At 39.0% G+C, this 26,808-nt stretch overlaps 1 protein-coding gene across 1 annotated transcript in view; it reads left to right on the top strand.

The window, feature by feature from the left end:
* Positions 1–26,808, top strand: part of NDUFAF2 (NADH:ubiquinone oxidoreductase complex assembly factor 2) — a 149,410-nt gene that overhangs the window by 107,702 nt on the left and 14,900 nt on the right. The gene's annotated exons all lie outside the window — the stretch shown is intronic.

The following is a 26,808-nucleotide window of genomic DNA, read 5'->3' as shown; positions in this document are numbered from 1 at the left end:
TAATGCCTATATCAATTCATTGGAAACAACCTCCTAATCTTGCATGCCTGTTAAAACTAGTTAGTTTTCAAGATGTTACCAATCATTCAAGCTCTCTACTTTTTTTCAAGTCTCTTAGTGAACTCCCACCCCAAAGAGGCTTTTTTCCCTTTCACCTTTACACTATGGTTAAAGGCTAGCCAGTAATGCTTAAAATGTCATTTACAGTAGCATCAGAACATAAAACAGCCTGATATAAATTAAACAAAATATATGCAAGACATGTACACTTAAAACTACAGAATGCTGGTGAGAGAAATTGAAGAAGACCTAAATTAATGGAGAGAAATACCTGTTTGTGGATAGGAATATTTAATATTGCTGAGATGTTAATTCTTCCAAATTGATCTGCAGCAGCAAGTCTTACACTTTATCATTGCATCAGAATCACCAGGAAGGCTTGTTAAAACACAGATTGCAGGGTCCCAGCCCTAGAGTTTTTGATCCACTAGGTCAAGGGGAAGGCCTGAATATTTTCATTTATAACAAGTTCCGTGGTGATGCTGATGCTACTGGTCCATACTTTGTGAACCACTGATGTAGAGAGTCAGTCAAATAAAAATCCAATTAAAATCCCATCAGACTTGTCGGAATCAAGATGTATATGAATTCTAAAATGTATTTGAAAATGCAAAGGCCCTAAAGTAGCTGAAAGCAATCATGAAAAAGGAGACAAAAATTGGAGGACATATACTGTCTGGCATTAAGATTTACTCTATAGTAATTACATAGTAATCAAGACAGTGTGGTGCTGGCATTGGGATATATAAATAAGTGAATGGAAAAGAATAGAGGATCCAGAAGTAGACACTATACAGCCAATGGGCTTTTGACAGTAGCACTGAAGGAACACAATTACAAATGGAAAGTCTTTTTAACAAAAGATGCTAGAATAACTTAATATCCATGTGGGAAAAAAATAAACCTTGATCCCTACCTGACATCATGTACCAGTACTAATGCAAGATGGAGCAGAGACTAAACATAAAGGCTAAAACTTATAATGCTTCTAGAAGAGAACATAGTGGAGTATCTTCACAACTTTGAGGTAGGCAGGACATAGAAAACACTATCCAGAAGGGAGAAACATTGATGAATTAAACTTAATCAAAATTAAAAACTAAGCTTATCCAAAGAGAACATTAGGAAAGCAATAAACTAGGAGAAAATAATCACAATCCATGTATTTGACAAAGGACTCGTATCCACACTAAATAAAGAACACCTCAACTCAATGATTTAAAAGAAAAAAAGACAAAACTAATAAAAATGGGATAAAAACCTTGAACAGTCACTTCATAAGATACAAGAATGATCACTAAGCATGTGAAAAGATACTCACCATCTCTAGTTATCAGGGAAACCACAATGAGATGCCACTATACCGCACACCCATGAAAAGAGCGAAAATTCAAGAGATTAACAATAGCTATAACTAAAGCAACCATAACTTTCATGCAGTGCTGGTTGTTGTGAAAGTAATACAACCATTTTCAAAAACTGGCTCTTTATTATAAAATCAAACACACACCTAACCTATGACCCCACATTTTTTCTCCTGGCCTCTTTGAAGGCATGAAGGAATAAATTTTTAGGCACACTTCTTGGGAAGCTCTAGCCAAAAGAAGGTTTCATTGCTTGGCAGACCATGCAAGGCCTCCTGATATGTGCCCAGCCCAGTTTTCTTACTTTCCTCCTTACACTTGGTACACCCACTCTCCTCTCCGAGGAACTTCTTACGCTCTCTCAGGTTTACTGTCTTTCCCCTCTCTCATCAGCTGGCACACTTCTGCTCGTGCTTAATTCCCTTTAAAATTCTTTGATGCTTTCCTCAACTTTTTATCTCATTGAGTTAATCACTCCTTTCTGGATATAACTATATGCCTTGTACAGCTGTATAGCGCTTTGAGTTCAGTATTACCACTCTTGGTTTTGTTCATCCGTCTTTCTGACTATATTGTAAGCTGTATGGCACAAGCATTATGTCTCATTCATTTGTAGGTCACAGACACCTAACACAGAGCGTGATTCATTATTAGATAGGCTTTTGTCAACAGAATTGGAAATCTCAGTGGCATGTCAGTATATTACATGGTTTCCATGACAGAGTTTGAATTCCTGACAGCCAATTATAAAATGACCCTGTAAAACTGAACATATTTTGAAGGTGAGCATTGCCTGTCCTGCTGTCCTAGAAATCCACATTTTGCTGCAGGTTGCCAATGTAGTACAGCACCTGTTCATCAGTGTGGTACCAGTTGAATTAACATGTCACAAAATTAATGAGGTAGACTTTTCCTAACAGTGACTCTATTCCATTAGAAATCACATATAGCAAATATTTTTAAATATTGCTTCTCCTTTCATACTGACAAAACAGTAGGAAACAAAATAAAGTTTTCCATTTTAAAAGGTAAATAGATGTATTGCCAAGTATTGACAAAATACATGACTCAGGAAGAGGTTTACAGACAGTAGAAGAAAGCTGTAATAATGGACCTCACCTGCTTCATTTTTAATACATATGCTCCATGAAAAAGGAAGAGGAAATTCTATAAACCAGTAGAAAATGGAGTTGGAGATGGTGATGCTGTAGTCAAACAAAAGGTTGGGGTAGCGTAGGATAATACTTCACAGTAACTTGTTTACTTGACTGTGTTCTAAGATCTGAGCTGGAAGCTCCAAACTCGTTTTTGTCCATGTCCAAGGTGATTTGGCTCTAAAAGATACCACAATTACTAAAAGACATGTGAGTTTGAAATCGTTGCCAGAATTTCAGTATATTAATTTACAATAGTAATTCAGTTGGCACAGGAGAAAAACAGTAGGTTACATGGTGAGTATGTCTTTAGGATATGGGGCGTTAAGTAAAATAAATGTTTAATTGCATCAGGCCTAAAATTGCCTGTTGTGTGCATCTCAAAATAGGGATAATCTGACCCATAGGAATGGAAATATTTAGATAGAATTGGCCACAGTTCCCAACATCTGTCTCTATCCTAGGAATAACCTTATGATTTGGAATAGGAAAAATTGCTACATGCTGGTTGAGGCTTTCAGGGACACGCTGTATGGATTGCCAGTGTTTGTCTCTGTGATTGTCTTTTTTTCTTTGCTTCCCCGTTCTGACTGACATATTATTGATTTGGCTCTTACAGTGGTTATATTATGATCAAATGTTGCTGGCCCTGCAGCTATATTCTTTCATTTATTCTTTTCACATCTCTGCTCTGGCCTATATTGTGTTGATCTTACAGTTTAACTTTCAGCAAGGAATCTTATTTCTGAATTCTTGAGGTCCATTTTACCATTGTCTCCAAGTAACTGACACTTACTGATTGAGTTCTCAGTGCCCAGTATTATTGTGTTCGTTTTATAAGTTACAGAATTGAAATGTCTTAAAATGGATATTTTTGCATATGTAACCTCACTTTCCTGATACCTTAAATTGCAAAGATAGAGTGTATGTTCTTGTGGAAAAACAGACCCATACTTCAAACCTCACACTATCATTTCTGGTTATACAGTGGAAATGGGTGAGAAAATTGCAGCATGCTTGTATGCTGGGTTACAACATCATTCATTAAAGATGAATGACCTAGAGCTGTGTGTATCAGTGGGGCTAAATCTCAGAAACATGATGTCAAGCAAAAAGAGAAGTTACAGAAGATTTCATACAGTATGATACCATTTCTATAAAGTTTGAAAGCAAGGAAAGATTAACGGACCTTCAAGCAAAATTAGCAAATTAAGCTATGAATTTACTTTATCTTTTCAAGCCTAATGAAAACGACAGCAAAGGGATTTATTTTAAAAAGCATAAACCTACAAGGTCAAAGAAATTGAAGAGGAAAAAACAGCAACATTGTTTTGGAGGCTGGAAAGCAGATGAACAGGTGGTAACAGATTTAGCGAAATTGAGAGTGTCTTCTAATCTGGCAGAGAAGAAAGCCCGGAAGCAACCCGGTTCACATCACAGAACCCCCGAATGCTCAGTAATTGGCAGTGCCAGGAAATCCTAAAAGTGGAGTTGAGGCTGGTGCTAAAAACAATAACCCGGTTGAAAATCTGTTTAAGAAGCAATTAGATGCTAACCAATAAATTGTAGGCAAAATGGTAGAATTGGAAAAAATCAACATTTTTCAGTGATCATTGTAATAGCTTATTCAGGAAAAATCATTAGTGTGTACTAAAGCCATTGGGACAGATTTTGTTGGGAAACAGTATATTTACGTGAGCTCAAGTTATCTCCTTACAGAATACTTACTAATTACAAAGGGGGAAAAAAGGTACGTTTATAGTAGGTAAATCTAGTGGATACCACCTTAACCAAGTGGTCAAAAGTTGTACCAAGTAGAACAACTTGACATCATTGTGTGCCCCTTGTATAATGCACTGAGAATCAGACAATACTTACGTTGTATTTCTTAAATGCATGATCTTTATCTAATCATGAGGAAAGAACTGGAAAACCTAAATTGGAACACATTTCAGGTCATGTCAGTGTTATGAACAACAAAGAAAGACTAATCAACATGGTAACTAAATGTAATATGTGACCCTGGATTAGGGGGGCGAACTTAGCTATAGATAAGGACAGTATTGGGGTAATTAGTAAAGTTTGAACATGAACCATATATTAAATAATAGTATGATCTCAGGATTAAGTCTCCTGAAGAAAAAAGAAGGATGCTGTTAAATTCTCTTTGTGAAAGTTTGAAAACCCAGCAACTTCTCTACCCAACTGAGAACTGGGAGTTTATATATGGAAAAGGAGAAACAATATCCAGACAAATTTGAGGGAAGAGGTACCAATCTGAAAATAGGAGTGATTGAATGAACACATACTTACTGAACTTAACAAGGGAGGTTGAATTATAGATAGTATAATTCCAATACCTGGAAAATACACAGAATTTACTTATTATTTCTAAGGAAAACAAAGCTTAGGTAGGAAAAAGAAAAACAATCCTGGTATACTAGATAACTTACTTGTTATAGTGTGTATTCATAATCATATAAATATTGAATATTGATATACCACTATATTGAGAGTATTAAGCCTCAAGAAGGATGAGGTAAATCCTCATTTTCAATAGTAAGTTAATATACAGTGCTTAAATTTGAAAAATAAAGAAGTGATAACATACGAATGTTATTTAGATATTGAGGAGGGATCAGGAGCAGAGTCTCCTTTATAGCTGTCAAACATTTTCATTTTCGTGACTCCCTTGTTTGGCCTGTGCCATAACCGGAGACATCAAGTGAAAACATATAAAGTAGTTGCTTGGGGGGAGAGAGAACTATATTTCATAATAAGCTTTGTAGAACAATGTGGCCCCACAAATTATGTGAATATGTAATTTTGATTTAAAGAGAAGAATTTTAAAAAACACACAGTGCTATAGATGAGAGGTAGCGAAGTTGTTCCCCGGAGTGCCAGCAAGTAACTATTTCAGGCATTGTGAGACACAGTGTCATTGCTCGTATTTAACTCGGCCGTGGTAGTGTGAACGCAGTTACAGCAGGCAGTACGTGAACAAGGGAGTGTGGTTGTGTGCAGTGTTACTTTATTCACAAAACAGGTGGTGGGTAGATCCTGTAACTTTATTCACAAAACAGGTGGTGGGTAGATCCTGGTTTGCCAACCCCAGCTGTTGATGAGTGCTTTTCAAATTGGGATACCTCTACAGCTGAGAACACAAAGACTTTCAGTGGGATATGCAGGTATGGATCGCTTTAAAGACATTAATTTCCATATTCTCTCTTTCCATATGTCGTCTTTCCTAAAAATGATCTGCCTGAGAACTCTTTCTGGTCTGCCAGTTCTCCTTTTTGATGTCTTTCATAGTCATCTGTCTCCCACTTTTCAAAAGGAAAGCTTACCCCTTGTCCATGCTAAATCTTACTCTGGTGCGTTGCCTTGGGGTTTAAAAATCTCCAGGGCACCAAACAGAGACTTGGAGACTGAATTTCTCCTGAGGGAGAGTCTCTTGAGACTAAAGCAGAGAAAGCTTCAGTAAAAATTACTGAAGGGGGCAACACATTATTTCAGCCAGGTGACAAACTCATGGCAAGGATCCATGCCTTATAGTTTCTCTGTCTACCTAGCTAGCTATCCATTTATCTCTCTTAAAATTAAAATCCACAAGTGAGAAAGTTGTCATGGGGACATATAATAATACATTTATTTGAATTTAAAAACTAAGTTAGACTTTTCTGACAGAGAGTAAGTCACATTTGGCTGATTGGGTTTGACAATGAGGACTGGCTTTGCCAATTAGGTTATATGGTTATATTTTCCACATTGAATAAGTTAAACTGCAGCTCCAAGGCTTTGGCAAAAAATGTACTTAAAGGATGCATTCAATATGCAATAAACCGGAAAATACATCCTTTGCTATATTTAAGTGTCAGCTTAAATGTGCAAGATAGGTACATGGTTTTCAAAAGTCTTAAGAGATACGTGTGCCAGCAAATTTAGGAAATCACTGCTCCCATTGTTTATGGATATATAAAGGTGTAGTAAAAGTTTTAAAAACATGCATGAAAATGATAGACAAGAAATTGAGGGTAGTTATTACCTCTGGGGAAGGAGAATGTTGGGGGGAGGGGTCACAGTGTTTTATTGGTCATATCTGTAGTATTTTATTTTTTATAGTGTTTTATCTGTGGTGTTTTATTTCTTAAGTTGGTTATAGCTGCAGTATTTTGTTTCTTAAGCTGGATGGTGGGCACATGGGTGTATATAATATTATTAACTATATTTATACACTTGAAATATCTTATTAAAAAAGAATACAATGAAACCTTGTAATCCTATATTTTAAGAGAACATGTTGGGTCCCTGATACAAAAATAAGATATTTAGAATAAACTGAAAACTGGAATGCTTGAAATTCTAAAATACTAAAAGCACGTAAGGAGTTATCATAGCAATATGCATAAGAGACCATCAGTGTGTTGGGGCGCCTTGGGTGGCTCAGTCAGTTAAGCTTCTGCCTTGGGCTCAGATCATGATCCTGGGGTCCTGGGATCAAGCCCCTCATCTAGCTCCCTGCTCAGTGGGGAGTCTGCTTCTTCCTTTCCGTCTGCCCTTCCCCCCTCTTCCTGTACTATTTCTCTTACTCCCTCTCTCTCAAATAAATAAATTAAATCTTTAAAAAGAAAACAATCAGTGTGGCTTAGTTTTTGGAATTCCTTGTTAAAACCCTAATGCTTATATATTTCTATTATTCATTCAGTTACTTACTAAGCACCTGGTATGTGCTTAATAGCTACCATAATTTCCTTGTAGACCTCTTTTGTACGTACCAATCTGTCCTAGATACCATAACTCTGTTAAATTATGTTCAGATTCTGGTTGTAGTACCTTTTTTTTCCCTCTGAGAAAGCGAATTCATCTGATTAATCTTTAAGATTGCAAGGGAAAAATATTCACATATTTTCTTCAGGAATTAGATCTTATTGCAAGTTTACACAGGAGCATTATGTCTTCAGTTGTGCAGTCATTCCAGGATCTTTGGTTTCTAAGACTAGAAAGGATATATCCTTGAGCTTGATCAACATCCCATTCTTTAGTCACCTACTAGCATTTCTTTATCCCCGAAGATGATGTGTCTGGATGGGTTTACCACCATTCACAATGAAGAGTTCCTGTTGAGTGGGAGTTATGCCAGTCATTTGACCTCCCTCATGCCTACCGCATTTGTGCCTGTATTTGACCAGGCAAAGCGGCAGTCTTCTCCCCATTCAGGAGCACCTGAAGCTCTGCAGTTTATCCCTGCCAGTATAATTATTGGGTACTTCTGTGACTCTGGCGTGGCCAGAGTTATGATTTTACTTGTTTTTTTCCCTTTGTTTGATTAAAAAATTAGTGTAACAATTTTAAAAACAGATGGTAAATTACCCCAAATCCTATGGCTGGTTGCACAACTCAACTTTAACAAGTTATTCATATATTGGTACATTATTGTAATTTGGGCATACTTTTATTATTTTGTATTCTGATGTTTTCATTTAACTATCAAAAGAATAAAACCAGTACTTGAAACACAATAGCGTAACACTTAGAGATGCCTTTTCTATATACCTTTTTTGATATTGACCTCTAGCTTTGTAAAAGCTGAGGTGATATAAATTTGCCATGCTCCTCTAGAAAAATGTGGGAGGATATGAAAGTGAATCACTTGAGCATTTTGAGCTCCTTGGAGTCTATACTCAATCATAAGCTACTATATCTCCCTTACTGTAGGTATTTATTAATTGTACAAGAAATTTTTATTCTAGTTTGTGTTATAAATCTTCCTGGTTTTCAAAATATTGATTTTAGGTAGGGCTTGCTAAAAAGTATCTAAATTTCAAGCATCCCACCTTTCTCATTCTGAAAGGATTGCTTCTTATATGCCTCTGTACAAAAGCTGAGGTCTGAGTTTCAGCTTAGTTTATCCTTAGCACATTTTTTTCTTCTATTTTGCTCTTTTATCTGACTTTTAAGGAGCGGAACAAAAAAAGTTTTTTTTAAAGATGTATATAAATAAAGTGCTATTATTTATTATTTTTAGATATGCTTATGCTCAGTTTCTTCTGAGATTCATCATAACTTACTAGGTGCATATTAAAAAGTATACAGAATTAGTTCTGAGTTATATCATCAGTCACTAAAACATGTCCCATTTAAGTTTTAAAACTGGGCTTACATCCAGAGTGAAAAAGGTTAAGGGAGTTAAAATGAGGTCAGGGTTTTGTTTTTGTTTTTGTTTTTGTTTTTTAATCCACACTCTTTCTCAGTTATCTTACCAAAACAATTTCTTGTGATTTTTCTCTTATTCTTCCATGCTGGAGAAGTAATGATTTTTTTCACAATCTAAATTTCAAAAAAAAAATTGCTACTGATCACTTTTATCAGACGTTACTTGTTTTCTTTAAATGGGGGTAATAATGGTGCTTAGGAAGATTGTATCGGTGATGTACCCTCTAGGATACCAAGCCACAGTTGACTGTCACAGTTAAGTATGCCAGATTTTATTCTCAAATATTTATTATGACAGTGATAAAATATTACACTAATTTGCTATGTGTATGTTGTTCCTATGATGATAAGAAATTAGGCATTTTATATAATTTTTCTGATATACATATGTTCATTGTGTTTTATGTATTCAAATATACTTAATTTTCTTCTCAAATACCACATTCTGTTGCCACTGTGATGCATTTTTTTTACCAATATTCTAAAAAATTTTTTTTTTTGAAGATTTTATTTATTTGACAGAGAGAAACACAGCGAAAGAGGGAACACAAGCAGGGGGCGTGGGAGAGGGAGAAGCAGGCTTCCCACCGAGCAGAGAGCCTGATGCGGGGCTCGATCCTAGGACGCTGGGATCATGACCTGAGCTGAAAGCAGACGCTTAATGACTGAGCCACCCAGGCGCCCCTTTACCAGTGTTCTAAAACATGAGCAAATGAATGTGTCATCTAGGACAGGGTTTTTCAATTTATGTGCTACATTAGAGGGCTGTGAAATCAATTTAGTGGGTTATAAGTATTTTTGCTTTTTAATAAAGTAGAAAAAAATATGGGATAGGAAATACCAGCATATAAAACCTTACTAACGGTGAGTATTGTTTTCTGAAATTCTTGTTTCACACACATATATGCGTATGTTTGTGTGTCAGTTGTAATGTAAAATGTATTTCTTACTGCAGTGGTTAATTTTTTTTTTTAGGTTATTTATTTATTGGGGCGCCTGGGTGGCTCAGTCGTTAAGCATCTGCCTTCAGGTCAGGTCATGATCCCGGAGTCCTGGGATCGAGCCCCGCATCGGGCTCCCTGCTCGGCGGGAAGCCTGCTTCTCCCTCTCCCACTCCCCCTGCTTGTGTTCCTTCTCTCATTGTGTCTCTCTCTATCAAATAAATAAAATCTTTAAAAAAAAAAAAGATTATTCATTTATTTATTTATTTTTGCGAGAGAGCGCGCGCATGTGGGCGCGCGCGAATGCACACACGCGAGCACGAGCTTGGGGGGGTGAGGGGCAGAGGGAGAAGCAGACTCCCCGCTCAGCAGGGAGCCTGATGGGGGACTCAGTCCCAGGACCCTGGGATCATGACCTGAGTCGAAGGCAGACGCTTAACCGAGTCACCCAGGTGCCTGCGATGGCTAATTTTTATGTGTCAAGTTGACTAGGCCATAGCAACCAGATATTTGGTCAACCACTAGTCTAGATTTTGCTGTGAAAGAATTTTTTTTAGCTGATATGAACATTCAACAATAGATTTTGAGTAAAGCAGATTATCCTCCATAATGTGGCTGGGTCTCATCGAGTCTTAGTTGAGAAGAAAGGCTGACATCCTCTGAGGAAGAGTGGATTCTGCCTGTAGATTCCTTTTGGACTCAGGCAACATCACCTCTTCCCTGGGTCTCCAGACTGCCAGGCTACCAGGAAGATTTGGACTTCCTAACCTCCACAATTATGTGAGTCAATTCCTTAAAATTAATCAATTCCCAGGGCGCCTGGGTGGCTCAGTCGTTAAGCATCTGCCTTCGGCTGGGGTCATGATCCCAGAATCCTGGGATCGAGCCCCGAGTCGGGCTCCCTGCTCAGCGGGAAGCCTGCTTCTTCCTCTCCCACTCCCCCCAACCCCTGCCTGTGTTCCCTCTCCTGCTCTCTCACTGTCTGTCGAATAAATCTTAAAAAAAAAAATTAATTCGCCCATATATATACATATATTCATACACATACTATATATGCATATAAATATATATATATACACACACATTCATACACATCTTATTGGTTCTATTTCTTTCGAGAACCCTAATATACTTACTTAAAGGTCATAGTACAAAAAGTTGAAAATTACTAATCTTGAGAGTAGTTTTTTAACCTAGTGACTGGTATATGTAAAATGCTTGGCCCTAGCTCAAGATAGGCATTAGATAAGTGATAGCTGCTGTTATTTTATTATTTCTGCTTGTTATTATTTAAAGTCCAGGAGAATCCTAATTTGATGTGAAGTTATGTTGAGATATTTCTAAGTTCTATACTCATTTAAACCATCTTTTTGAAGAGATTAATCTGCATTTGAGAATAACGTTGTGGTATTTTGTATGTTTGCTTTATAGAAATTATTGTCAAATTTTCTGCTTTGTTTCCTTCTCCCCATTTGTATGGCCTAAGAGCTGCCTGCGTTTTTTCCACCATAATATTCAGAGCAGTTTAATATTTTTGAATTTGTGAAAAGATACTCTTTCTTTACATGTAGTTCAAGGTGATTTAAATTCCTTTTTTTTTTCTTAAGATTTTATTTATTTATTTGACAGAGAGAGAGACACAGCGAGAGAGGGAACACAAGCAGGGGGAGTGGGAGAGGGAGAAGCAGGCTCTCCACCGAGCAGGGAGCCCAATGTGAGGCTCAATCCCAGGACTCTGGGATCATGACCTGAGCCGAAGGCAGCCGCTTAACCGACTGGGCCACCCAGGTGCCCCAAGGTGATTTAAATTCTTAATCCCAATGTAAGGGACAGACATAAAAGAACCCAGTATCACCTGCCCTCCCTCACATCCTCTTGTCCTACTTTACTCCAGCCTAGCTGCAGCTACCATCTATCATATGTATCACGTTACTATAGCTCTGCTGAGTAGCTTTAGCTTTCTGCTTTGACGCTGTAGCATGAGATACCTGTGGGTAATAAACCTGGAAATGTGTGAGGATTACCACACCAGGTGACCCTTGATCCATGGGGGATAGGAGCTAATTGATAAATGCTCCCTTTCTGCCCCGTAGGCAGACAGGTCAAGCACATTGATACAGTTCGGGCACATTCAACATGACTCCTCAAAAGGTTCCAGCAGGAATTGGGTCCCAGAGTCCAGAGCACTGACCAGATCCAAAGCATACCTCTGGTTTGGCTTTCCTTCCCTATTTCACTCTCTCTAGGATCTTACTCCTCTTCTCGGGGATCACTTGTTCAGCATCGGATTTATTGAAACCAAAATTGTTGTCTGTAGTAGACAAAATTGAGCCCAAAATTGAAATGGTCAGTACCTAGTAATTAAATTCATCAGGCCAACTGACTTTGTAACATGAGTGCACATTGGTCCTGTTGGCACAAAATAATGTGTTCCTTAGAAATATTGAAGAGAAAGAGTGTGTGTAGGTCTATCAGATGTACTTGAAAATTTTGTGACCAAAATCATCTTAGTGGGATAAAATTCTGGGGTGTCATTCAGTACTTGCCCAGATACTTGAGAGACCCTGAGATTAATTTTTCAAGAACAGCTTGACTTGGCCTATAAGCATTATTGAAACTTAACTCATATAGGAGTCCAGTGATTTGGTTTCCTAGTAAGAATCCTGATTGTACTTTTCTAGCTTGATTGTGGAGTGACTATCTTACTGCTTTCCATCAGGGATTAGAAGCAGGCATCTCCTTTCCACATGGAACACTGCTAACAAACTGACCTACAGAAGTATTCCTTAGATCGTCTTAGATTTGAACCTTTCAAAAGTGTGGCTCAAGGAAATTATGTCTAAAGATCTTCTTTTTTTTTTTTTTGTCTAAAGATCTTCTAGGATAGAACTACCCAGCTGGTGAGCCAGAGCTCATATTAAAATTAAATATGTTAGCCACATATTTAATTTTAAATTTTCCAAAAGGCCCATTAGAAAAAGTAAAAAGAAATAGGTGAAATTAATTTTAATAATGTATTTTATTTAACCCAGTATATCAAAATATTATCATTTCATCTCATTATTGACATATTTTATGTTTTTAATACTAATCTTTGAAATCCAGTGTTTATTTTACACTTACAGCATATCTTTTTTTAAAAAAGATTTATTTATTTATTTGAGAGAGACAACGCCTGCGCACGATGGGGGGAAGGGACACAGAGAGAGGGAGACAAGCAGACTCCCCGCTGAGTGGGGGGACAGCCCCCCCCCCCCCCCGCCAACATGGGGCTCAATCCCAGGACCTGAGATCATGACCTAACCCAAAACCAAGAGTCAGGTGCTCAACTAAGTCACCCAGGCGCCCTGCCTTAGAGCATATCTTAATTCAGACTAGCCGCATTTCAGGTTGTCAAAGCCGCATGTGGCCGGTGTTCACCATTGAACAATGACGATCTAAGGGGTACACTAGCCACCTCCTGTATCATGTGAGATCATCAGACATATAGCTCCTCCCTCATTAAGGTCTAGCTTTTCTGTTTTGGGCCTCTGAGCGAGTGAAAAGGCTGGAAGATAATCCCTTCTGAATCTGTTTGAAAGTGATTATTGAAGATGTTGGTTATTTTGCTGTTTATCTCTTATTTAAGAATTTCTCAAAACCAAATTCTTCATGGAATTATCTACCAGAAAAAAGTTTTTTTCTCTCTAAAAGAATAAATATGTTTCCTTTTATTAAGTAAAAAGAGTTACATAATTTGTTTAGCTTTTTGCCCAGGCTATTAGGAAGTTGAGACTAAAAGGTACTGTTAAATCCCAGAAACTATATTAACACTTGTAGTTACCATGTATCGTTCCTCCTTTTCCCCATGGTTTGACTTTTTTAACAATTTTCTTTTACTTCTACTTTTTTTTTTTTACACTTCTTCTTTTTTTTTTTTTTTAATTTTTTTATTGTTATGTTAATCCCCATACATTACATCATTAGTTTTAGATATAGTGTTCCATGATTCATTGTTTGTGCATAACACCCAGTGCTCCATGCAGAACGTGCCCTCCTCAATACCCATCACCAGGCTAACCCATCCTCCCAACCCCCTCCCCTCTAGAACCCTCAGTTTGTTTTTCAGAGTCCATCGTCTCTCATGGTTCTTCTCCCCCTCCGATTACCCCCCCTGCATTCTTCCCCTCCTGCTACATTCTTCTTCTTTTTTTCTTTCTTAACATATATTGCATTATTTGTTTCAGAGGTACAGATCTGAGATTCAACAGTCTTGCACAATTCACAGCGCTTACCAGAACACATACCCTCCCCAGTGTCCATCACCCAGTCACCCCATCCCTCCCACCCCACCCCCCACTCCAGCAACCCTCAGTTTGTTTCCTGAGATTAAGAATTCCTCATATCAGTGAGGTCATATGATACATGTCTTTCTCTGTTTGACTTATTTCGCTCAGCATAATACCCTCCAGTTCCATCCACGTCGTTGCAAATGGCAAGATCTTATTCCTTTTGATGGCTGCATAATATTCCATTGTGTATATATACCACATCTTCTTTATCCATTCATCTGTTGATGGACATCTTGGCTCTTTCCACAGTTTGGCTATTGTGGACATTGCTGCTATAAACATCGGGGTGCACGTACCCTTTCGGGTCCCTACTTTTGTATCTTTGGGGTAAATACCCAGTAGTGCAATTGCTGGATCATATGGTAGCTCTATTTTCAACTTTTTGAGGAACCTCCATACTGTTTTCCAGAGTGGCTGCACCAGCTTGCATTCCCACCAACAGTGTAGGAGGGTTCCCCTTTCTCCGCATCCCCGCCAACATCTGTCATTTCCTGACTTGTTAATTTTAGCCATTCTGACTGGTGTGAGGTGGTATCTCATTGAGGTTTTGATTTGGATTTCCCTGATGCCGAGCGATATTGAACACTTTTTCATGTGTCTGTTGGCTGTTTGGATGTCTTCTTTGGAAAAATGTCTGTTCATGTCTTCTGCCCATTTCTTGATTGGATTCTTTGTTCTTTTGGTGTTGAGTTTGATGAGTTCTTTGTAGATTTTGGATACTAGCCCTTTATCTGATATGTCATTTGCAAATATCTTCTCCCATTCTGTCAGTTGTCTTTTGGTTTTGTTGACTGTTTCCTTTGCTTTGCAAAAGCTTTTTATCTTGATGAAGTCCCAATAGTTCATTTTTGCCCTTGCTTCCCTTGCCTTTGGCGATGTTTCTAGGAAGAAGTTGCTGCGGCTGAGGTCGAAGAGGTTGCTGCCTGTGTTCTCCTTTAGGATTTTGATGGACTCTTGTCTCACATTGAGGTCTTTCAACCATTTGGAGTCTATTTTTGTGTGTGGTGTAAGGAAATGGTCCAGTTTCATTCTTCTGCATGTGGCTGTCCAATTTTCCCAACACCATTTGTTGAAGAGACTGTCTTTTTGCCATTGGACATTCTTTCCTGCTTTGTCAAAGATTAGTTGACCATATAGTTGAGGGTCCATTTCTGGGCTCTCTATTCTGTTCCATTGATCTATGTTTACACTTCTTCTTAACAGCTTTCTTTTACTCCTTAAAAAACTGGATCCCTAGATTCATTGACTAAGTGAATACACTCTGGCTAGGGAAAGAAATGTATGCGTTTACTCTGTTAAATGTGCTAATCTGTGGTACATTTCCGATGGGCAGATGTGCAGATTTCAGTACTGGGGTGGCATAGTTGCAATGGACTTGACTTTACTGCAGAAGTAGGGAACTGTGGAGCCTAGCGATTCCTCACAGAAAAAGGCATGAGGCATTTCTTTGTTGAAGTGATGAGAGAGAGGGAGGGAAGGGAAGAACGAAGGCAGATAGATGCAGATGTAATTAAGAGATGTATTTATTTCAGAGAGTTGGCTTACATGATTGTAGGAGCTGGCAAGTCAGATATTTGCAAGGCAGGCAAGCAGGTTGAAAATTCTTGAGCAAGAGCTGAGCCTGCAGATTTGAGACAGAATTTCTTCTTCCTCACGGGACTCTCAGTTTTGCTTTTAAGGCCTTTCAAGTGACTAGTTAAGAGTCACCCAATTATGAAGGATAGCTCCTTTACTTAGAATCAACGGATCATAGATGTTGACTGCTTTTACAAAATACCTTTGCAGTAACACCTAGGTTAGTGTTTAATTGAATAACTGGGTACTGTGGCCTAGCCAAGTTGACACATAAAACTAATCATCACAGATGATAGTTAGTGCTTATATTTTGATAATTAGTTTTTAGTTATATTTTTTGTTGTAAAATCCGTTGGGTTTTTACCTGAAGCTAATGTAACATTGTGTGTCAGCTACACTCAGGTAAAAAAAAAAAAAAATTTAAAGAAAGATGTCTTTTAAAATAAATTTATCTAAGTAAGAAACTTAAAAAAAAAAAAATCCACTGGGTTTTGAATCCTCCGGAATTTTGATCTTCAAATTGCTTGCCCGGAAAGTATGAATATGACCCAGTGAAAAAAATTCTACTCACAAGAATATGATTAACCTTTTAGGTACTAGTATTTGGGCCATGATAATTTGAATCAGTCTTTTATTGTTTTTTTTTTCTAGTTATTGGATATTTTACAATATGGAATTTCCTTGAACAAGAAACAACACATTAATCAGTGTTTTATTTGTACCTCTGTTTTTTTTGTTTTTGTTTTTAATTTTATTATGTTATGTTAGTCACCATACAATACAACATTAGTTTTTGATGTGGTGATCCACGATCCATTGTTTTCATATAACACCCAGTGCTCCATGCAGTATGTGCCCTCCTTAATACCCACCACCGGGCTAACCAATCCCCCCTCCCCTCTAAAACCCTGTTTGTTTCTCAGAGTCCATAGTCTCTCATGGTTCATCTCTCCCTCCAATTCCCTCCCCCCCATTTTTCCCTTCCTTCTCCTAGTGTCCTCCATGCTATTCATTATGTTCCAGAAATAAGTGAAACCATATGATAATTGACTTTCTCTGCTTGACTTATTTCACTTAGCATAATCTCCTCCAGTCCCATCCATGTTGATGTAAAAGGTGGGTATTCATCCTTTCTGATGGCTGAGTAATATTCCATTGTATATATGGACCACATCTTCTTTATCCATTCATCTGTTGAAGGGCATCTCGGCTCTTTCCACAGTTTGCCTATTGCGGACATTGCTGCTCTGAACATTGGGGTGCATATGGCCCTTCTTTTCACTACATCTGTGTCTTTGGGGTAAATACCCAGTAATGCAATTGCTGGGTCATAGGGTAGCTCTATTTTTAAATTTTTGAGGAACCGCCACACTGTTTTCCAAAGTGGCTGTACCAACTTGCATTCCCACCAACAGTGTAAGAGGGTTCCCGTTTCTCCACAATGTCTCCAACATTTGTTGTTTCTTGCCCTGTCCATTTTTGCCATTCTAACTGGTGTAAGATGGTATCTCAATGTGGTTTTGATTTGGATTTCCCTGATGGCTAATGATGATGAACATTTTTTCATGTGTCTCTTAGCCATTTGTATGTCTTCTTCAGAGAAGTGTCTTTTCCTATCTTCTGCCCACTTTTTGACTTGATTATGTTTTTTGGGTGTTGAGTTTGAGAAGTTCTTTATATCTTGGATACCAGCCCTTTATCTGTAGTGTCATTTGCAAATATCTTCTCCCATTCTGTGGGTTGCTTCTTTGTTTTGTTGACTGTTTCCTTTGCTGTGCAGAAGCTTTTTATCTTGATAAAGTCCCAAAAGTTCATTTTTACTTTCGTTTCATTAGCTTTTGGAGATGTGTCTTGAAAGAAGTTGCTGTGGCCGATGTCAAAGAGGTTACTGCCTATGTTGTCCTCTAGGATTTTGATGGATTCCTGTCTCACATTGAGGTCTTTCATCCACTTTGAGTTTATCTTTGTGAATGGTGTTAGAGAATGGTCGAGTTTCATTCTTCTGCATGTAGCTGTCCAATTTTCCCAGCACCATTTATTGAAGAGACTGTCTTTTTTCCATTGCATGTTTTTACCTGCTTTGTCAAAGATTATTTAACCATAGAGTTGAGGGTCCATATCTGGGTTTTCTATTCTGTTCCATTGGTCTATATGTCTGTTTTTGTGCCAGTACCATGCTGTCTTGGTGATCACAGCTTTGTAATATAGCTTGAAATTGGGCAACGTGATGCCCCCAGCTTTGTTTTTCTTTTTCAACATTTCCTTGGGGATTCGGGGTCTTTTCTGATTCCATACAAATTTTAGGATTGTGGGGCGCCTGGGTGGCTCAGTCGTCAGGCGTCTGCCTTCAGCTCAGGTCATGATCCCAGGGTCCTGGGATCGAGCCCCGCATCGGGCTCCCTGCTCCACGGGAAGCCTGCTTCTCCCTCTCCCACTCCCCCTGCTTGTGTTCCCTCTCTCACTGTGTCTCTCTCCGTCAAATAAATGAATAAAATCTTAAAAAAAAAAAAATTTAGGATTGTTTGTTCCAGCACTTTGAAAAATGTCATTGGAATTTTGATCGGGATGGCATTGAAGGTATAGATTGCTCTGGGTAGCATAGACATTTTAATAATTTTATTCTTTCGATCCATGAGCATGGAACATTTTTCCATCTTTTTCTGTCTTCTTCAATTTCTTTCATGAGTGTTTTGTAGTTCCTAGAGTATAGATCCTTTACCTCTTTGGTTAGGTTTATTCCGAGGTATCTTACAGTTTTTGGTGCTATTGTAAATGGAATCGTTTCTGTAATTTCTCTTTCTACAGTTGCGTTGTTAATGTATAAGAAAGCAACTGATTTCTGTGCATTGATTTTGTATCCTGCCACATTACTGAATTGCTGGATGAGTTCTAGTAATTTGGGGGTGGAGTCTTTTGGGTTTTCCACATAAAGTATCATGTCATCTGCGAAAAGAGAGAGTTTGACTTCTTCTTTGCCAATTTGAATACCTTTTATTTCTTTTTGTTGTCTGATTGCTGTTGCTAGGACTTCTAGTACTATGTTGAACAATAGTGGCAAGAGTGGGCATCCTTGACGTGTTCCTGATCTTAAGGGAAAGGCTCTCAGCTTTTCCCCATTGAGGATGATATTTGCTGTGGGTTTTTCATAGATGGATTTTATGAACTTGAGGAATGTTCCCTCTATCCCTATACTCTGAAGAGTTTTAATCAGGAAAGGATGTTGTGTTTTGTCAAATGCTTTTTCTGCATCAATTGAGAGGACCATATGGTTCTTCTCCCTCCTCTTATTAATGTGTTCTATCACATTGATTGAACTGCGAATGTTGAACCACCCTTGCATCCCGGGGATAAATCCCACTTGGTCGTGGTGGATGATCCTTTTAATGTATTGTTGGCTCCTATTAGCTAGGATTTTGTTGAGGATTTTGGAATCCATATTCATCAGGGAATGAAATTCTCCTTTTTGATGGGGTCTTTGCCTGGTTTGGGGATTAAGGTAATGCTGGCCTCATAGAATGAGTTTGGAAGTTTTCCTTCTGTTTCTATTTTTTGAAACAGCTTCAGTAGAATAGGTATTATTTCTTCTTTGAATGTTTGGCAGACTTCCCGAGGGAATCCATCAGGCCCTGGACTCTTGTTTTTTGGGAGGTTTTTGATCACTGCTTCAATCTCGTTACTGGTTATTGGCCTATTCAGGTTGTCAATTTCTTCCTGTTTCAGTCTTGGCAGCTTATAGGTTTCCAGGAAGGCCTCCATTTCATCCAGATTGCTCAGTTTATTGGCATATAGTTGTTGATAATAATTTCTAATAATTGTTTCTGTTCCCTTGGTGTTAGTCGTGATCTCTCCCCTTTCATTCATAATTTTATTAATTTGGGTCCTTTCTCTTTTCTTTTGGATAAGTCTGGCCAGTGGTTTATCGATCTTATTAATTCTTTCAAAGAACCAACTTCTAGTTTCATTGATCTGATCTACTGTGTTTCTGGTTTCTAATTCATTGATTTCTGCTCTAATTTTAATTATTTCTCTTCTAATGCGTAGCTTAGGCATCGTTTGTTGCTTTTTCTCTAGTTCTTTAAGGTGTAGAGTTAGTTGGTGAATTCGGGATTTTTCTATTTTTTTGAGTGAGGCTTGGATGGCTATGTATTTCCCCCTTAGGACCGCCTTTGCAGTATCCCATAGGTTTTGGACCGATGTGTTTTCGTTCTCATTGATTTCCATGAATTGTTTAAGTTCTTCTTTGATTTCCTGGTTGACCCAAACATTCTTGAGCAGAGTGGTCGTTAGCTTGCAAGTGTTTGAATTTCTGCCAAATTTTTTCTTGTGATTGAGTTCCAGTTTTAGAGCATTGTGGTCTGAGAATATGCAGGGAATAATCTCAATCTTTTGGTATCGGTTGAGACCTGACTTGTTACCCAGTATATGGTCTATTCTAGAGAAAGTTCCATGTGCGCTCGAGAAGAATGAGTAATCTGTTGTTTTAGGGTGGAATGTTCTGTAAATATCTATGAGGTCCATCTGGTCCAATGTATCATTCAAAGCTCTTGTTTCCTTGTTGATTTTCCGCTTAGATGATCTGTCCATTGCTGAGAGTGGAGTATTGAGGTCTCCTACAATTAACGTATTGGTATCAATATGACTCTTTATTTTGGTTAACAGTTGGCTTATGTAGATGGCTGCTCCCATGTTGGGGGCATAGATATTTACAATTGTTAGATCTTCTTGTTGGATAGACCCTTTAAGAATGATATAGTGTCCTTCTGTGTCTCTTATTACAGACTTTAGTTTAAAATCTAATTTGTCTGATATAAGAATTGCTACCCCAGCTTTCTTTTGAGGTCTGCTGGCATGGAAGATGGATCTCCATCCCTTCACTTTCAGTCTGGTTGTATCTTTAGGTTCAAAATGAGTCTCTTGTAGATAGCATATGGATGGGTCCTGTCTTTTTATCTAATCTGCAACCCTGTGCCGTTTTATGGGAGTGTTTAGGCCATTCACATTGAGAGTGATTATTGAAAGATGTGAATTAATTGTCATCATGTTGCCTGTGAAGACGTTGTTTTTATAGATTGTCCCTGTAAATTTCTGTTGTATATCACTCTTGGGGTCTTTCCCCTTTTATAGAACCCCCCCTTAATATTTCTTGCAGGGCCGGCTTAGTGGTTACATATTCTTTCAGTTTCTGCCGGTCGTGGAAGCTCTGCATCTCTCCATCCATTCTAAATGAAAGCCTTGCCGGATAAAGTATTCTTGGCTGCATGTTCTTCTCATTTAGTACCCTGAATATGGCTTGCCAGGTCTCTGTGGATAGGTCTGACGTTATTCTGATGTTCCTCCCTCTGTACGTAAGGAATCTCTTCCCCCTAACTGCCCTTAAGATGATTTCCTTGGTTCTAAGATTTGCAAGTTTTACTATTACATGCCGGGGTGTTGGCCTGTTTTCCTTGATCTTAGGAGGGGTCCTCTCTGCCTCTAGGACTCGAATGTTTGTTTCATTCCCCAGATTAGGGAAGTTCTCAGCTACGATTTGCTCAAATACATCTTCTAGTCCTCTCTCTCTCTCCACTCCCTCCGGGATTCCAATTATTCTGACATCGGAACGCTTCATGGTGTCACTTATTTCTCTGATTCTATTTTCATGGATTCTGAGTTGTTTTTCCCTGGCCTCCTCTTTTCCCTTTTTATCTATTAAATTGTCTTCCAGGTCACTAATTTGTTCTTCTGCCTCACTTACCCTAGCTGTTAGATTATCTAGATTAGACTTGATCTCATTGATAGCATTTTTAAGTTCTGCCAATTCAGCTTTCATTTCTGTCCTCAGAGACTCTATGTTGCCATTAATGGATTTCTCCATTCTAGCTATTGTCTTCACAATTGCTAGCCTGAATTCCATCTCCGACATCTTGGTTATACCTGCATCCATTTGTAAATCTGCAGCATAAGTCATAATCTCTGAGTCTTTCCTATTTTGGGGGTTCCCCCTTCTAGTCATTCTGTTGAGGGGTGTTTGAGGGAATGTATAGAGTCCAAATTATTGACCAGAACCCAAGCAAGATGCACCTGTTTTCTTGGGACCTTAGGGTTGCTGGCCTCTTGTTTTCCCAGCCTGTCTTCTGGGGGAGGGGCCTGCCGCACTATTACTCAGGCAACCCTGTTTGGGCGGAGTTGCCCTGCCCCCTTGTGGCGGGGGATGGGCTCAGCAGGAATCAGTCTTTGGGGCTTTTGTTTTTTGGTGGCTTTTCCTGGCGGCTTTCCGCATCTCTTCCGCGAGTCAGAGCAGAAGAGACCATTTCCAACCCTTTGCCTCAGAGCAGAAATAGCAGTCTGTTCTTCAGTGAGCTCTCCAGGCCACACTCTCTGTTTCTGTTCGTGCTGCTATAAACTAGAGCGGCCTGGGTTGTGCACCCCTCCGCAGCGCCCCCAGTCCTGCCTCCAGGTTGGGCACGTCTCTGCCCTTTGTACTTCTAAAACCGTCAGTCGCTCCCAGTTCGCCCACGGACGACCCCGCCGCTCCAGGTTTCTGTCCTGGGGGCTGCAGTTCGCAGGCGCGACCCCGCCGTGCCGGATTTCTGCCCCGGGGGCTGCCCTAAAGTCCTTTCCCCGCCGCTACCGGTCTGCGAGTCTGTGCCTGTCCGTAGCGCGCGAGGCTGTCACTCCCCGGCGGTGTAGGATCCCCACGGCCAGGTGCCCTCCCGCTGCTGTTTATCCTCCGATATCTGCCCATGGAATCAGGGCTCCCCGCTTTGTGCCTCAAAACCAACCGCCTGCGATATTCTGTTTGTAGAGATCCAGATCTTCTTACATCTCAGGCTGGTTTCGTGGGTGCTCAGAGTGGTCTGGTAGATATCCCGCTCAATTCTGGGGACCAGTTGAAATAGGGTCCCCTACTCCTTTGCCATCTTCCTCCCCCCCCCCCCGTACCTCTGTTTTCCAAGACATCTCAATTTAAGTATGATTCTATATCATTGGGGCGCCTGGGTAGCTCAGTCATTAAGCGTCCGCCTTCGGCTCAGTTCATGATCCCAGGGTCCTGGAATCGAGCCCTGCATCGGGCTCCCTGCTCCGTGGGAAGCCGGCTTCTCCCTCTCCCCCTCCCCCTGCTTGTGTTCTCTCTCTCGCTGTGTCTCTCTCTGTCAAATAAATAAAATTTAAAAAAAAAAAAATCTATGTCTTTAATACAACTACCAATATAAGAAAAATTTTTCTGGAGTTCAGATTCTTCCTGGGAAATGAAAGACTTTCAAATTTGCACATATTTTAAAATTTAAGTACATTATCTTTTACTGATAAATGCTGCTGGCTAATTAACCCTTGGAGACCTTACTTCAAACAGGTTATCACAATTAGCAATGAAGGTGTAAATGTGAATCTAATTAGTCAGCCTGTTTCTCGCTTAATGTCATGTCCATATGCTTTGCCTTTATAAACACATTGTATGAGAATTAATTTAAAAAAGAAAATTATAGAGGCGCCTGGGTGGCTCAGTTGTTTAAGCCTCTTCCTTGGGCTCAAATCATGATCCCAGAGTGCTGGGATCGAGCCCCACATCTAGTCCCCATCTAGCTCCACATCAAGCCCCACATCGGGCTCCCTGCTTCTCCCTCTGCCTGCCCCTCCCCCTGCTTGTGCTCTCTCTTTCTGTCAAATAAATAAATAAAATCTTTAAAATAGAAATAAAAAAGAAAATTATAAAATATACCATATCTTCCTGACTCTGTTATTTTTTAAAGTAAGGAAGTCTGTGTGTGGAAAAAAAAGACTTGAAGGAAATGTAAATACAAATTATTTGGGTGGTGAATTGATTTTCTTCTTTATGCTTTTATGTATTTTATGAATTTGCTACATAAAGGAAATATTTCTCTATAATCAGAAAATATTTAACTTTTAAAAAGGAAATTAAAAATGCCAGCTCAGTGGTCTCTAGTGATCTGACAGGTGGTGCCAAAGGTACACAATGAGGAAGAGCCCACCTTAATACCCACCTTTGGCATTGGGATTGTGCCTTGACTTCCTTAATTTAATAACTCTCTCGTGTGTTATTAACTAAAATCTTAAGGCTGTTTTATTTGTAGCCTTAAAGTAACAACTACTCTTTGTTACCACCACAAAAGTCATTCCGGTTCAATAAATATAAAGTGCTGCCATGTTCTGTTTATCAGGTAATTAACATTTTTCCTGTGTTTACCTAGCAAGACTGTTTATATAAATTAACTTGCACTCTTTCTTGCATTATCCTTTATATACTTATTTTTCTGTATCTGCATCTTTGAATGAATCTCCAGTTTCTGAAGATTTTTATTCAAAGGTCAAATTATCAAAGAATTTCTGTTCTGGACATATTACTCTCTATGATGGTTCTCAATTTTTATTTTTATTGTTATAATTTATAAATCTTTCATCCTAAACTTTCTCTAAATAATTAGTAATATTCGTATCTTTGATTTAGACTGTCTAGACCTGTCAAATGTAGACTGTCTCTAGTCTAATACAGTAGCCTTTTAGCTACATGTGGCTATTATAATTTGAAATAAATTTCTTTTTTTATTAAAAAGTCATGTTTTTTCTTTTATTTGTATTTAAATTATGAAAAACATTAGGTTAAATAATTGATTGCTTTTCATCTTTAATGTATGAAGTTCTTGGTACACAGTAATAAAGTTAAATGTTTTCTGAATGTTTCTGAATAGATATAAGGTGAAATGTTAAAGAGGAAAATAAAGTTTTTTGTCCTTTCTTCTTTTAAACTATTTCTAGCTTTTCTAGAATTATCTGTTTTGATAATCTCTCTTCTTTAGACAGGGACAGGATTTTATTTTAGTGAGGACTGATAAGCATAAAGTTCAATAATTGTCGCCCCCCCACAGAAAGTTAGACTAATTGCATTACCTATGGTCACCAAATTACAAGATAGTTTATCATAAAAATATTTAATTTCATATGTGTTTGTTGAAAATAACCTCACGAATAAGATTTTCTATTGGATGAATTCCAAATTTTCATCACCAGATGGATATTTTTACCAAGAAATTTATATTACATAAAAATTTAAATGCAATAATTATAAAAGCCATAGCATATTATCACACTAGAGTGATACCTGTTAACAAAATTCATTTGTGTATTGAAAAAATATTTGCATATCATAAGTCCAGTGATATATTCATTGAAGATTAGTACATTGCATGGATTCACCTAAAACATCTCCTATTTCTTAGTAAACCCAAAAGGGCAGGCTGATTAAATGAGAAAGATATAGCAATAGCAAGCAGTCATCTGTTTGCTTACATTCAGTAGCGATGTTATTTGTTGTCCTAGAATTCAGGCCTCATGAGAGCAGGGATGAAGTTTTGTTCCCTGCCTTATCTACTACAGTGCCTGGCTCAGAGTAGGTTCTCAACAGTATTGCATGACTTACTATGTGAAAAAGTGAAAGAGAGGACTCCAGCCTGTGTCTCTTTCTGAGAGCCCTAAGAAGGCCAGTTTCTTCTCTGCTCTTGATTTCATTTTGTCTTTATTCTTATTTCTTAGTGATCTTTTTGCTGCTGTCCCCCACCAGTTCCCATGAGGATTCTCACCCACCTTGTTTCTTCATCTTCCTGTCCCCATCACTGCTGGGATATCCCTGAGCCTCTCTTTCTCCTGGCACCAAACCTAAAGGAAGCCTGGCTCCTAGGCAACCGCAGATGCCCACTTGAGCTTACATTTGCTTGCTCACCTGATTGCCTGACCTTTAGAACTCACTCTACAACCCTAATCAATATTCTAGCCTTTTCATTTCCTCTTAGGAGAAAAGATGTTACTGTTCCTCCCTTTTATTGTCCTTCCTTCCCTCAATGTCATTTGGTTTCATCAGCTACTACTCTTCTGGGAATTCCACTCTCCTCTCAGTATAATTGCTGTAGGCAGTCCTGTCTGTTGGTGTTACTCCAATTATATAAAGTGATTGTTACTGTTACTGCTGGTGTAGTGGTGGTGCTTTTTTATTTTAATTATTTATTTATTTGTTTGAGAGAGTGAGAGAGAGACAGAGAGAGAAGGAGGAGGGGGAGTGGCAGTGGGTGAGGGAGAAGCAGACTCCCCACTGAGCAGGGAGCCAGATGTGGGGCTTGATCCTGGGACTCCAGGATCATGACCTGAGCCAAAGGCAGACGCTTAACTGACTGAGCCACCCAGGTGCCCCATGGTGGTGCTTTATGTGACTGCTGCAATTCTAGTTGGCCACATGGTCACCTTCTTCTGCCCCTTACCACTAGCCATCATTTCCCAAGCCTGTGTTCCTATTTCTTCTACCTTCTCCCATCTCTTAATGGGAAGGGAAGTGCTTGGACTGTCTTTGGAGTTGGGAGGAGTGGAGTCCTGGGTTCCATTTGAAGTGACTGAAGGTCACCCATCTACCTTCCCATAGTATCTCTGTCTCTTTGGGGAGGCAGCACCAGCAGCCCCTCTGAAATGCCCCACAGCCTGTTTTCAAGTTTTAGTCAGTCATAGATGCTATAGATGATGTATCATGACTCTACTGTGTATTTTTATTGCATATATGTTACACTGTGGTTAAATTGTATCCTAGGCCGGGAATATAAATATCACTGTAACACTGTTTCTTTGGGGGTAAAAAAATGTTTTAGGTCCAAAATAACTGATCAATTATTAAACTTTCTTACCTTGATGCCTTCCAAAGTTAGGAATTTTGTATTTGGGTAGTGATATTTTTTTTTTTTAATTTTTTTTTTAAGATTTTATTTATTTATTTGACAGAGAGATACATAGCGAGAGAGGGAACACAAGCAGGGGGAGTGTGAGAGGGAGAAGCACGCTTCCCGCCGAGCAGGGAGCCCGATGCGAGGCTCGATCCCAGGACCCTGGGATCACGACCTGAGCCGAAGGCAGACGCTTAACGACTGAGCCACCCAGGCGCCCCTGGGTAGTGATATATTTTAAGTCAAATACTTACTGGTTGACAAGTGAAAGGTACACAAAGAAAAAATAATTTTTTCTTAATTTTCAAAAGGACAAACTGAGGAGTGCTTGGATGGTGCAGTTGGTTAAGCATTCGACTCTTGGTTTCTGCTCAGGTCATGATCTCAGAGTTGTGAGATTGAGCCCCCTGCCAGGCTCTGCGCTCAGTGCCGAGTCTACTTAGGACTTTCTCTCCCTCTCCCTTTGCCCCTCT

This window comes from Halichoerus grypus, chromosome 2 (assembly GCF_964656455.1).
Source record: "Halichoerus grypus chromosome 2, mHalGry1.hap1.1, whole genome shotgun sequence".
NCBI lineage: Eukaryota > Metazoa > Chordata > Mammalia > Carnivora > Phocidae > Halichoerus > Halichoerus grypus.
Note: the sequence above shows the minus strand (reverse complement) of the source record. Positions and strands in the feature narration are given on the sequence as shown.